Source organism: Muntiacus reevesi, chromosome 14, assembly GCF_963930625.1.
Source record: "Muntiacus reevesi chromosome 14, mMunRee1.1, whole genome shotgun sequence".
NCBI lineage: Eukaryota > Metazoa > Chordata > Mammalia > Artiodactyla > Cervidae > Muntiacus > Muntiacus reevesi.
The window spans coordinates 63,048,739-63,063,619 of record NC_089262.1 but is presented as its reverse complement, the minus strand read 5'-3'; positions in this window follow the sequence as shown (position 1 = coordinate 63,063,619).

Sequence of the window (14,881 nt, the reverse complement as noted above, 5' to 3'; positions counted from 1 at the left end):
TGCAGATCTCTGCCTCCCAGAGCTGGGGCACAGCCTTTTGCCACCACAAGGCCCTGGGACTGCCCTCAGGACCTGCATAATAGGAAAATTCATCTTGAATCTATTTGCTCCAGTTTCACAGGGGACATTCGTGTCTGCTACCTGAGCCACCTGCCCCTTTTAGAACTAAAAAAAAAAAAAATCGGTGGTTGGATTTGAGGTATAGTAAGTACAGTTACCAGTTCTTAAGAGTTATATATTCGGACCACTTGGCCAGAGCCAGACATCCAGAGAAGAATGCCCATCCCAGTCTGTCCCATCAGGGCTGAGAAAATTCTGCAGAAGCAGGAGGCAGTGTACTGGGATTACCAGTCGAGGCCACGGGCCTGGGGTCAGAGTAGGGAGAAGAGCTCAGGCTGGTGACTGCTGTGATCTTCCCTTTCTCCTTCTAGCCTTATAACTCAGGCCTGGTTTGGCAGTCTGAGGCTGGTCACAGTAGGGAGTAGGTAAGGGGTAGTAATAATGATAGTAAGTATTATTATTACTGTAAAGGAAACATGAATGGGGAACAGACACTGGACCATGCATTGTGCTTGCAGATTTGATCTCTCACTAGATGGGAATTGAGACTTTGGAGATGTAAGGGCAGTCCAGCTGGTATTGCCCTGAGACTCCGCAAGGGTTCTTGGCTGGACGGGCCCTCCTTCTCAGTTTAAGACCCAACTGGCAGTGGGAAGGAGGAGGCAGGCTCCCTTCATGACATCTGGGGGCTTCTGTGGTTAATGCGTGGAACCCTAGTTTTCCTTTCATTCCAATTCGCCAATTAAATCCAAACAGTGAGTGGGTTACTTCGAGTCTGAGTTTGAAAGGGGAGAGGATACTAACAAGTGGAACAGGAACAGAGGGTATCGTAGGAGGGAGGACCAGCAGGGCTAAATGACCAGAGGGGACGTCATGCGTTTCATATGAGGAATAGGAGCTGCCCAGTTTGGTATTCAAATGCAAGATTAACCTGTCAAGGGCCTTTGGGACCTTGTTGCAGGGTCTTTGTGAACATATCTGTGCTCACCAGAGAAGATTTTGTTATTTCATCCTGGCGGCATTTAAGGATGAAACTCCAGGATACTCTCAGACTAGATTCCCTTTTGGAGTTAGGAAAAGGTCAGCAGCCCAGAGCTGACACTGTGAAGGGTGAGAGGAATGGTAAATAATAGTTGGAATCTTGATGTGGATTGCTATGCCTAGAAGGATGTTCTTGCTTGGGTGTGAGCAGGTGGTGCGTTGGAGGATGGGAAGTTGTTGAATGATGAGGCGGTGTTGTGTAGGTTCATGTTAATACTTGGTGGCTGGTCCAGGCTTTCTGAGTTCTAAAGCCAGAGTGGAAAACGTGGCTTTCACGTGTGGAGCTCCTCCTCCTGCAAGCCACGCCCCCTTGGGGGCCGACTGTCTGGACTGATGGCACCACCTTATGGTCAGAGAGGGAACTGCCTGTCCAAATAGTGGACTCTCCTCTTCCAGACTCAGACCTGATACTAGGTCTTCCACCTTCTCCTCAATTTCCCTAGTAAATAAGTTAATACAGAGTTAGACAGTCTCCTCCTTGCAACCACAAGCTTCAGTCACCCCATCAAGGAAATCTCATTCAAACTTCTTGCTTTTCCTCCTCCATCCTTTGATGTGAGCCTCAAATGTATTCTCATCACGATTCATTTGTATCATGTCTCTATGAGGAAACATGGCAAAAAAGGTGCCCACGTGATACTGGCCAGACAGAATAACAACAAAATGCTGCTATCAGCCTCCCAAATAAGTGGAGGGCTCTCCCTAAAAAGTCTCTATCTTTCCCTTTGTTTTCTTTCATTAAACCAATTGTTTCATTAAGTGGAATTCAAGAGAAGGGAGTCTGTATCATCCATCTTTGAGTCTGTATATTGGTGTTATAGCAAAATTGCTCTCTACTCATTTTCACAGTAAATGTCCGGGGCCTCAATAACATTATGAGTTAAGAAGACTTTTGTGGGGCTGCTCTGGAAACCTCATCATCATTTATAGTATTGTTTATTGGAGGAAAAACCATTCCTAGTTCCCAAAATAATCAACTCCCAAAGATTTGGAGTACACCACTTTTGTGAATTGGACATTTCCTCTATGTCATAGATTAATAGTCAAACCATAGTTGTGGATTGACTGGAAACAAAAGATGCATGAGGATTTAAAAAAACTCTAAGAGAATAATAACACTGTCTCCTCACTGTAAAGAATCAAAAGCCGTGATCATCGGGCGTCCGATCGTGGTCTGAATTTTGTTTGTGCCTTGCTCTGAAGCCTGCATGGTATTCCACTTGGCATCTCTGTTTTCCTAGGGTCATGATTTTTGCTTCCTCACTGTGTGCAGACAAAACTCCGGAGGAACTGTCCCAGGCCAGGATCTGCCTGATCTCTACAGGGAGGCTCCTGGGGCCCGAGGGGAGCCGCTCTGGCCTTGGAGCACTGTGGCGCTTTCTCTCTGATGGGTTTGGTCCAAAAACTGTGAGTAAACGAAGAGCTGTTGTTGCTTTTTTGCATGTGTGTGTGGGGGGCAATTTTCTAGTGAGCCAGATTTTGAAAATCTTCATGAAATGATCAAATCTGTTAATGTGATTTAACCAGGAGTGTGCTATCAGGGTCCATGGAACTAAATTTTCATTTTTGAATTTTTTTTTTCTGAGGAGTTCTAACTATTTGTAAAGGTTAATATTTCATAATTTTGGTCCTTTTTTAAAAGAAATCTTGCCAAGATCGAAGAGAACATTTACTTTTTAAACAAAAGCAGAATAAAACCCGTTCTATCTTGAATGTACCATGTTGGACCATTGGGGCCATTTATAAATCTAAGACTTTGTGGAATCTGATTTTTGTTATATCTTGAAACACTTTTCGTTTTATCATCCTTGGAATTATTTTATCATTACCCGTCAATTATTACCAATTATACTAAAAAATACTAAAATAATAAGAAAATGAAAGAATGATGGCATCACCATCCAGAAAGATGATGCAATAGTGAAATAAATCATCATGATTGCATCACCTTTCAGTTTTCTTATTACATTGCTTAGAGTGTTACAACATCTTTCAAGAAAGTTTAAAAGAGAATAGAAGATACCATCTTTGTAGTTTTATTATTACTGCTTTCATTGCAGGCCATTGAGAAGAGAGAATTTTTTATTGCCTGCATAAAATGGCGAAGAGAAGAAAAGTGACAAAAGAAAATGCTTTTACAGTAGCTAGACAAATCGGAAGAGACAATAGCGATGTTGACGGTAATGGTAATAGTAAAATTCACTTTGTACGCAAACTCATAAACTCTGAATTTACCGTACAATGATCTAGATGAGTTTTCTCACACTCCAGAATTGATGAATAAACAATATATTTTTGAGGACAAAGAGAAAATATGATATTTTCGTCCAGTTAGTCGTTCAACAAGAATGATTTCATCACCCAATATTTTGCAACAAGAACTGGGACCATCCTGTTTTGCTCGAAGAAGCAGGAACCAAAGTTCTTTTACCTTTTGTGGTGTTTTTTTAACAAAATTTTCTTGATACAGTTTGAAGGGGACAAATGACAAAATCAGGTGTGTTTGCAAAAGTGATCCAAAGAATACTCTTACCAGTGTTTATAAATGTAAAAATGAAAATGCGTTGCAATTATGGAGAAAGATGACCATCTTCTCTTTAGCAGACTTATGACCCATCAGAGGTTTCAAAAGTACTAGTTTTATAATGCAAGAAGAACCAGAAATGGTAATAAATTAGAACTTATTGGAGAATTACTTGAAATATGGAATTAGTATTTGTGAGATGGATCTGCCCCAGGTTCACATTTGACAGCTCATGAATAGTTCGTTGCGTGTAGAGAATATTTCTCATTTTGAGTTTATATACCTTCAAAGTCAGGAGAATAGGGAATGAAAATGTGCTATATTTAAATGATTGAACAAATTTTGTAGTAAAAATTTAAAAACTATCCTTTTATTATTATTTCTATAAATTACTCAAAAATAAAAAGACTTCATTGGACCAAATGATGATGACAACTTTTTCTTGCTGTACATAGAGCAGGACCTGAGGTTACATACATAGAATATTAAAAAAAAAAAGTCAAATAAACTCCTTCAGGTAAGCAGGAGCCAGTGTAGAAGACTCTGTCCATCTGTCCATTCTCAGCCCTTCCCCCACCCCACTTTCCTTAAAGCTTACCTTTAAGGATTAATGACTTTTACAGCAGGGTGCTTTGAATGACATTGTCATATAGCCTCTCTGTTTATTCTCCCCTTTAGTGGAACTCTACTTCTCAAAATTCAGTGGGGATAAGAATCGCTGTACATGACATAAAATGTGGATACTGTATTTTAGTGTATGGTAGGCAGGATTTTTAAGGTTCATTTTGACCATTCAAGAACTTTTACTTTGAAGACTTTAGAACCCACCTGCCTTAGTCCACTGATGTGGCTGTAACAGAATACCATTGTCTGGTTGGCTTAACTAACAATTTTATTTTGGCCTGCTTGTACGGCTTGCATGGTTCTTAGTTCCCTGATAAGGGATTGAAATTGTGCCCTTGGCAGTGAAAGTGCAGAGTCCTGACCACTGGACTACCAGGGAATTCCCACAGATATTTATTTTTCATAGTTCTGGAAGCTGGAAGCCTGAGATCAGAGCGCCAGCTTGGTTAGGTTCTTGGTGGAGGCCTGCTTCCTTGATTATACATAAAAAGAGGGAGAGAGAGGCTGAGAGAGAGCTCCATGTTTATAAGGGCATTAATCCCATCATGAGGGTCTCAACCTCATAAACTATCTAACCCTAATTACCTCCTAGAGACCCCACATCCAATTCCCATCACACTGGGGATTAGGCTTTCAACTTACGAATTCAGGGAGGACACAGACATTCAGTCTGTAGCACTAAGCCACTCTGACACTGGTTCATTCAGTAAACTCTCGAGTGTGGCTATGTTTTAGACCTGGTGTTACACACCAGGCAGGAAGGAAGAGCTAAACCCAGGCACTGCCCTTCTGGCTTCCCTGGGGACTCAGATGGTAAAGAATCTGCCTGCAATGTGGGAGACCTGGGTTCGATCCCTGGGTTGGGAAGATCCACTGGAGAAGGGAATGGCAACCCACTCCAGTATTCTTGCCTGGAGAATCCCATGGACAGAGGAGCCTGGCGCGCTACTATCCATGGGGTTGCAGAGTCAGACACGACTGAGCGACTGTCATGACTGCCGTTATAGCAGCATCAATCTAGAGAGGAGGAAGCAATAATTTTTCCAGCACTGTGTGGTTAGAATTACCATGGAGGTGAGATCAGGGTGTCCTGGGAACCAAGAGAATGGTTGCCTTCAACTATTGACACCTCAGTAGTTGACACCTTACGAAGGGTATCAAAGATGAACATTACTAGTTTTTTACATTCACTTAAAAAACAGGAATTAAAGAGGAGAATGGTTAGGAGGCATTTGGAGGGTGGAAACAGGAAGAAACAGCCTCCCAGGCGGCAGGGCCAACATATGCAGAGGCCCAGAGGAGAGAGAGAGAGCAGGCAGGGTGGAGAGCTGGGTGGTCTGGTGTGGCCAGGCAGGGTGGTGTTTGTGGAGGAGGGGACTCTCGGCCAGACACTGACTGGGTTTAGACCCTGAGGGCCGATTGTGTCTGTCCTCATCTGCAACTAGCAGGAAACCCTGAGCAAAAACCTTATTACTCCCCATTGCAGACAGTGAACTGGAGACGGACGCGTCCGCAGGAGGACACACTGTGAGGTCAGGTGGCGAGTGTAGAGGTGATTTTGAGAAGCCTGTGGGGGACAGACGGACAGGATAACCAGCTTTTGCGCTGGAGGGGTAGGTGGGAACAATGGGGGCGGCTTAGGCCTCTCTTTGCCCGCTCTCTTTACCTGCCCTGTGCCCCCCTTCCACTCCCCACCCCCATCTCCCGGTCGGTGCTGTCACTGCCTTTCTGGGGGTCTGTGTGAGTGAGTGAGTCGCTCAGTCATGTCCAACTCTGTGCCCACTAGGCTTGTAGCCCACTCGGCTCCTCTGTCCGTGGAATTCTCCAGGCAAGAATATTGGAGTGGGTTACCATTCCCTTCTCCAAAGGATCTTCCTGACCCAGGGGTTGAACCCAGGTCTCCTGTACTGCAGGTGGATTCTTTTACTGTCTGAGCACAAAAACCCAGGAATAATCTTCCATATGAAAACGAATAATTTTCTCCTTCCCTTTGCATGCCTCTGTATGGAAGTTATCATCAATTCATGTTTCTGACTCCAAAACACCTGTCAGTTCTGTCCGCCTCTCTACGTGTCTCCCATCCAAGCCTCAGTCATCTCTGTCTTGTCCTACTGTGGAGCTGATCATCTGCTCTCTTGATTCGACTTATGCTCACCAACACTCTATCCAGTCCTAATTCTCTGCACTGTAGCCAGACTGATAAAATAAAACAAAACAAGTAGCCAACAAAAATAAACCCCGAACCCGATCCTATCACTCTATTGCATAACTCCAGAGGCCTCCTTAAAAAATCCAGGTCACACTCCTGACCGTGGACTGGAAGGCCCGGTAAGATCTGGCTCTGCTGGTTTTGCAGACCTCAGGGGACTCGCTCCCTCAATCGCTCCCTTCCAGCACCTTGTTTTTATGCTACTATTAGGCCAAGCTCTCTCCTGCATTAGGGCCTTCATACAGGCTGTTCCTGTAAATTAGGGGCCTTGATCAGTTATTACACTGTTGCCTTATTTTCATTGCTTGCTGTCTTACTCTTTCTCCCACCCAAAATGTATTACAAGGGTCCTGAAGGAGAGGGTATTGTCCAGCAAGTTCAATGTCCAGTCCCTAGCACCAACTACCCCGACTCACAGCAGATTGTGTGTGTGTGTGTGTTTGTGGGTGTGGTTGTTGCGTGATGAAATGCCTCCTGATTCCATTAGCAGAACTAGGACTTCCAGGGGGAAACCCAGTTTGGGGGAAAGACGGTGGCTATAAAGAGTTAGTGGGCCATCAAGGTGCGATATGCAATGCACAATTCAACAGCATCCTCCTATTCTGCATTTCATAGTTCAGCCAGGACCCTGATTCCATACTGCTTTATGTTGAAATAATTTCTAGGTTAAAAGTACTCTCATATACAGGGCCCCTTTAAACCTCTCAACAACCTTGGGAGGGAGTAGCATTATTATTCCTTTACAGATGAAATCCTCAAACTCAGAGATTCTTATCCAAAAATCACATATAGCTGCAAGGGTTCATGTCCAGATTTAAATGTGGGTATTTAGATTCCTAGATCTTTGTATTTTATTGTTGTTCTGAGTTCATAATCTACTTCTCCATCCCCAGCAGTGACAATAAGGCTTGTAGATCATGTTGCAGAACATTTTCATTTTGATGATGAGCAAAGTGAACTTAGCTTGATGGCCAGAGGAATCCGGTGGCCATGTATGTGCATATATGTATATGTATTTTTTCTCCCTAAGACCTTAAAACCTTGAGAGAGACAGAAAAACTAGGAAAAGAGAAAAACAAAGAGAAGAGAAAAACAAAGAGAAAAGTAAAAGAAAGTCTTCAGAAGAAAGAAATGAACAACAACTAAGATAAGATTATAATCTAAAAGAAAGTCACAGAATGTGTTTTAGACTCTTCTTGTTCTTTGGCTAGGTTACAAGCAAAAAGATGTGGATAACAAGACAAGCTAGACATACAAAACTAAAGCAAGAGGGCTGCTAATTGACAAGAAAAGAGCCCCCATGTATATGTGTGTGGAGGTGGCTGAGGGAGGGAGAGGCAGACCAGAAGGGTTCATCATTGCTCTGCAAGCAGCCTGGGTTCATTATTACCAGCCATGTGACGTTCACTGCAGGCTGGCAGGTGTTTAGGAGAGACAGAAAAGAGGATGGTGCTGGGCCCTTGACGTTAGTTACAGACGGTGGAGAAAAGACGGGAAAGGAGAGCTAATCTGTGGTGTGGAGGTTGGGGCAGCTTCTCGGGGGTGGGGATTTAGATGCTGCGGACTTCAAATCTTAGCCTTGATGCTAATTTGCTGTCTTCTCAGCTCGGTTACTTAGGCTCCCTGTGCTTCAGTCTGCTCAACCTCAGTTTCAGGATAACACTGTGTGCTTCATGGACTGCTGTAGGATTAAATGAGACGGTGTCAAAGGCCTTGCTTGGCGCTTGTTTTCCCTGGTTTTTCCCCTGGTGATCAAAGCTAGTGGTGGGGGCTGTGGCAACTCTCTGACCCACATCCGGGTGTGAGTAAGAACCACGACCTTCTGTTGCTTGGGACACTGTCAGATTCTCAGAAGGCAGGGAACAGAGTTGGTGAGCTACCCCTCTCCTGCCTTGATTGATAGAGAGATTGGGGTGGGTTTCATCTGGGGGCTGCTGTGTAGGTAGCAACTGGATCCGTTTATATTCGCAGGTTACTCTGTGCCGTTACTTAGCAAATTTGCTTTTTCAAAATGCCTTAATGGACCGCTATAGTAAAAAGAGAAAAATCTTTTCATTCGTATGTGTGTGTCGTCCAAATGATATTTTTAGAGATTTATTTTTGTGTGTTCATGATGTTCTTGAATAATGTTTCCACAAGTACGGTCAAAGATAAAACACGCAGTGCACAAAATCTGGCCGTGCATATTTTAGCGTGCGACTGTCTTTTGACCAGCCCTGGGCTCCGTGTCCCCGAGCTCTGCACTGACCGTGCTTCCTTAGGGGTCTTGTGTGAGCTGGCTGGCTGGGGCCAAGCTGGTCCTCGTCCAGCGCCACCCCTTCCCCTTTTCCACCCGCAGCGGGGCTCTCTGTCTGGACTCGTGGAGGCCAGGCTTTTGAGTGTCAGTCATCTATCCAACAGATATCTGGTGAACACCTTCCTGTGCCGGGGGCTGGGCTGGACTGTGTGGTGGCTCGCTTGGTGAAGAATCCGCCTGCAGGAGCAGGAGACCCAGGCTTGGTGCCTGGGTGGGGAAGGTCCCCTGGAGAAGGGCATGGCAGCCTACTCCACTGTTCTTGCCTGGAGAATCCCATGGACCGAGGAGCCTGGCCGGCTGCACAGAGTTGGGTACAGCTGAAGCCACTGGGTGCAAACACACGTGTGGCGAATGAGATGGGCAAGGTAGCTCGACACAAAGTCCTGGGAAAATAAGAGCGTCTGAGGGCCTGTGTCAGCAAGCGTGGTCTGGGAAGGCCGCCCTGAATAGGGATCATTTCTAGACAAATCTGAATGACATGCAAAAACCCGCTGCAGACTGAGGGAGGCTGCTTCCAGGCAGAAGCACAGTATTAAGTACAGAGGCTGTGAGGTTGGAATTAAGCTTGACTTGTTCAAAGAACTGAAAGACGGTTGGTGTGGCCAGGGTCTAGGGAGTGATGTGGAAAGTGGAAGTAGGGGAGTTTAAGGCCAATGGCTCAGGGCAAGAAGTCTGGATGTCTTGGCTTGGCTTGCTAGAGACGAAATGCCATAGATGGGGCCACTGAAACAGCAGACATCTCTTCTCTCACGGTTCTGGAGGCTGGGAGGCCTGAGGTCAGGGTGCCAGCTCGGCTGGGTTCTGGTGAGGGCCCCCTTCCTGGCTTGTAGATGGCGGTCTTCTTGCTAGGTTTTCACAGAGTGGAGAGAGAGAAAGAGGGAAGCTCTCGGGTCTTTTCTTTAAGGGCATTAATCCCATCATGGGGTGCTTCACTCTCGTGACCTCATCTAACCCAATTCTCTCTCAAAGGTCCCACCTCTAAAACCTTTTCACCAAGGGGTTAGGGCTTCCACATATAAATACTGGGGGGTGCAAGCATTCTGTTTGTGACAATGGGTTTTACTGTTAAGTGTGATGGAAGCTGGGAGGCCGGGGCAGTCACCTTGGATAGGGAGGAGGCAGAGGGTGTTGGGACAGCGACATTTGAAAGGCTGAGGGAGAGCATAGCTCGTTAGGACTTACCTCTTCTTGTCTTATTTCTCTGTTTCTCACTGCAGATCCACTTTGCCTGCGTCTCTGGGCCATGTGGCAGAAGACGGCCTCCCCTAACTGCGGAGTTTCGCATCTCTACTCTCGAGAGACCCGCCCAGCGTAAGCTGGAGCCTCTCTGCTGTAATTCCAAATTCTGAATAGCTCCCAGCTCCAGAGGGGGGATCTGATTGGCTCAGGTGTCTGCTCTGATGCTTCGTGGTCGGGGGGTGGGGCCGTGCGCTGTGATCTGATGGATGGGGGCCCACCCTGGGACTCTGTGGGCGGGCTGGGGGGAAGCCGTTCCCTAAGGTGGGACCTCATGGTAGACAGGGCACCAAGAGGCACCCAGAAGGGTCAGCTCTCGAGATCTGGAGGGAAATTCGGCGCTTGTGAATCTGCCTCTGTTCCCGCTCAGCTACGCCCAGCTTTCTGGGTTCCCGGGTCGGCGTAGGACTGGGCAGGGAGATGGCTCTCCCAGCCACCACAGAGAGGGCAGCACAAAGAGTTTGGGAGGCAGGAGGGCCATCCCAGGAAGCAGAGAGCTGAGGAGTCCTAGAACTGTGAGTCTAGGCGGAGCCTGGCTGGAGGCTGCTGGGGTCCGCGGCAGAAGAGCCTTGCCGTCAGGCCTCGGGGGTGGCCGTCAGGATGACAGCTGCCCGGGACGTGACCTGCCGGCGTCTGCCCCCTTCTCACAGCCTCTCGAAGTGAGGTCCTCTGGTGACTTGCTGCCGTAAGGTCACCGGCGCCTGGAGTGGCTTCTTGGGATCCAGGTGACGAGGTCAGGGTGGAAGGAACATTCCAAGCACCTCGGAACTGCTGAGGGTCTCCATGACCCTTCCTGAGCCCCACCCCGGGGCCCCTGCAGCCAGTCATGGGCTCCCTTGTCTTGTCTCCCCACTGCTAAAGTCAGCTTGTCTCTCTCACAGACTTTCGTTCCATTCTCTCCGGTTTCCTTGTTCTTTCCAACAAGTTAATGGAAAACTTCCTGAAGTCAGGGGTGGCTGTGGGCGTTCTCTTTTCTCTGTGACTCTCACGCTCCTGGACACGGCAGAGGCTCTCGGTGAATATTTGTCCACTGAATTTGAAAGTAGTTTGTGAGTCTGATCTGTTCTCACTTAACCAAGGAACAGACTGGACCTGTGGGATGGGTCCATATCTACGCAGTTAATGTCACCATCACCAGTCATGAATCATTTGCTTATTGCCTTTGTGGCTTTTACCATACCTGCATTCTACCCATGCGTTTACTACTGTCTACTTTTCTTTAAAGTAGCTTATGTTTTTCACTTAGAAAGTTAATTTTAACAGGAAACTTTATTCCATAACTGTGCCTTAAAACCAGTTTTTATCTTCCTGTAAATGGAAGTTGATTGTAAAAACAGATACGCATCTCTGAAATAGAAAGCATGTGTCCATCACCCAGCGAGTGATCTCGAGGGGTCCAGGAGCACACATGGTCACACTTTGGGGAATTCTGGTTTATATGATGGGTGAGGATGCAGTCAGAAGAATGCCCGCTGGCCCTGGGCACACTTCTGGATCTGGGACGACTTGCCATTCTGTGATCTGCGGTCACAGCAGCCAGGCGCTGCCACCCGCTGTGGCTCTTGCTGAAAAGGCAGCTTTGGTGACCGTGGAGAGGGCCCATGGAAGGGCTCTGGTGCCTTTCTTTCGCCTCTAGGCACCCCCTGCTCTTTGCCCCCCTGCCCTATTGCAGGTTCCTCCTGCCAGAGTAGAAGCCACTCTTTTATCCCCATCATGGGAACAGCTATGGTGGAGGAGGTGAGGTAGATGGAGGAGGCAGGGGAGAGAATGAGGAGAAGGAGGACACAGAGGAGGACAGGAAGGAAGAAGAGGAGGAGGGTGATGATGACGGGGAGGAGGCGAGAGAGACAAGGAGGAGGAGGAAGAGGCCAGGCTGTGTGGCTTGGGAAGGGAACTGGGCTTATGGAACAGAGCCTGGGCAGTTGTCCTGGAGAGGAGACAATGGGATGAGAGGTTAGCCAGTGGAGGACGGGGGCGGAGAGGTATGGAGAGTTGGCCTTAATACTTTGCAGCAGGAAAACGGTTTTGGCTGAGAGCGAGAAAATAGCACAATGTATATTTGTCTCTTGAGCCTTAAGGCCCTGGCTGGGTGGACAAGCACAAAATCAACATTTTGGTTCTTGTTGAACGGGTAACCCTTCTGTAGGGTGAAAGGTTTTATCAGTAAAAGGCAAGGTACAACTGTAAACGCAATAGGTAATGTTTTAGGGCAAAGATGGGTTCTCTCTGTGTTGGATGTTTGGACTTGCCTTCATTACCAGTTTGGATTTTGGCAGGTTAAGAGGTCAAGTGACACAGCAGTTCATCAGTATACCTCCAGGTTCCAAATCTGTGTTCTGGCTCAGTGTAGACACAGAGGCTCCTAGAGTCGACAGGGACCTTGCTGTGAAGCATCTCCTAGACCCCTTGGCTGAGCTACTTCTAGCATACTCAGCACCTCTGGAATCTGATTGTGAGCCTGGTGGGGGACTTGCCTGGCAGGTGAAGCCCTGGCTTCTCCGGGCCCCTCCAGTATGTGATGCTGTGATGCTGTGATGCTGTGATGCTGGCAGCTGCAGCCCCTGTCTTCTGGACCCTGGACCTCTGGCTCTTGGGCACAGATCATGGTGGTTTAGGACAAATCTTTGCAAGGATGTTCGGAACCAGTGTGTCTGGCTAAGGACTGGAGGGGGCATTGCAAGCTTCTGGCGAGTGTTTTTCTTCTGCCTCCGAATCAGGGTACCCAGAGGACGCCCCAGGCTGTTGTGCATCTGGGTGGGTAAACCAGTCACCATATGTGTATGCTTGTGGAGTTCTGCATTTATCTTCTTGCTCTATTTCAGACAAGGCTTTTAACCTCTCCCACCTAGGTTGACTGTCTAGTTTGAATCCCAGTTCTGCCACGTCCTAACTATGTGACCTTGGGCAGGTTCTTAACCTCTCTGTTCCTCTACTTCTCTGTAAAGTGGTGGTAATTATTGTACTGCGTCTCTTTAGGGTTGTGGTGATTCAGAGATTTGACATACATTAGCATACAGAGCTCGAGTTGTGTCTGATGGTCAGTAGGCACCATGGAGAAATGTGAGCTGCTGACATCATCTGGGGCTGCTGCCTCTGCCATCTCTTGTTTAAAGTAGTCTTTTATTTTTTCGAGATCCAGTTGTACCTCTTTTTCCACCACCCCTTTATTACCAGGCAGTTGTCTGAAGCAGTGTTGGTTGGTTCCCACCTACTGATGGGAACCTTCCATCCCTGCCTTGAGCCTCAGTATCCTGTAAACCGCGGTGTGTGAACCATCTAATTTGTCTGTCAAGGAACAAGGTGCCTGCTCCTCCCCCCCCCCCCCCCACCCCGTGGTCACCTGCCCCGTCTTTCCCCCAGTTTACTCTCATGCAGCTGTCTTTATCCCTGTTACCTGCTCCCCCACTTTGAGTAACCTGTCCCCACCTCCAGCCTACTAGGCTAAGTAGACTTCCACTGAAGTCTAGCGCACATCCACCCATCATCTCCTGGGGATCCTCTGCTCACTGCTTTGGGGCTCAGAAGGGCTGAGGAGAATTTCAGGGAGAAGCTCTCTCTGCTCCAGCCTCCACCTTTGATCACATGGCCGGTGCCCCAGGCTGTAGATTCTTCTCTCAGGGTCCCTTGCATGGGGGAGAGGCCCTGAGGGTAGGTAGGTGACGTTTCTTCCTGGGGTCATGCCTAGCTGCTGGGTCACTGTGTTGCTTCTGCCATTTGAAAGCTTCTGCTTATACCCTGGTCTGCACGATGGCCCTCCACTCCCTCTGTGGCCTGGCTGGCATCGGGTGATGGCCCGTCTGACTTTCTGGTTCCGTCCCCTTGCTTTCTGGGCTCTTTGGAGCCACCCTCCAAGGCTCAACTCTCCGAACTGTTCTTTTCGGTCTCTCCGTGGGAGATGTCACCAGGTGACTTAGCGCTGGCCCGTTTCTCTCTGTGGTGACCTTGAGCTCTGCGCTGTGTGTGGTTGTGTCCCCTGGGGGCTCAGTGAACACACCCTCAAGACACAGACCCAGGACCCCCAGCCTGACCTCCAAGCTGGCTGCTGCTCTTGATCCCCACTGCTGCCCGTGGGATGCGCTGTCCTTTGTGGCTCAGGCCCCAGCCCTGCGTCTGTCCCTTGCATCCGTCTGGGCCGCCTGCCTCTTGTAGCCATTCATCCTTCCCCTCAGCTCCTCTCACCAGTCTGGGATCTGGCCCTTCCCTTGGGTGGATTCATGCAGATTTCTCAGGGGTCTGCTCTTCCTGGTTTATCCTCAGGCTCCCTGCAGACTGCAGGGTTGTTTGTATCACGGGAAACCTTGAGTGACTCTAGAGGCTGGGGCATGCGCCCCGAACCTCTGAGCACACAGTTCAGAGCCCTGAGCTGACCCCCAGGCAGCAGTTCCTGCCCCGTGATCCTGTTTTCCGCTCACTGCCTTCGGCTCTCTGGCCCACCATTCTCTCCTCGGCCCAGCTGGGCTCCACAGTCCACAGCCTGCCCCTTCTTGCTTCTCTCCAGAGGCCTCCTGGGAGCTTAGTTTTATGTGTCAACTTGGCTGGGTCATAGGCCCAGCTGGTCAATCAAATGGGAAGCTAAGTATTGCTGCTAGGGTATTTTGTGGATGTAGTTAGCATCTACAGTCAGTTGACTGTAAGTAAAGAAGATTGCCCTGTATGATGTGGGTTGTTCCCATATAGTCCGCTGAGGCGTCCCAGAGAAGGGACTCTGCCTGCAGAATGCAGTATCAACTCCTCCTATGTTTTCAGCCTACATTCTGTCCTAAAAATTCAGACTTGTCAGCCCCCATGATTACAGGAGCCAGTTCCTTACAGAAAATCATCCTCTGTGTGTGTGTGTGTGTGTTCAGTTGTGTCCGACTCTTTACGACCCCATAGACCGTAGCCCACCCGG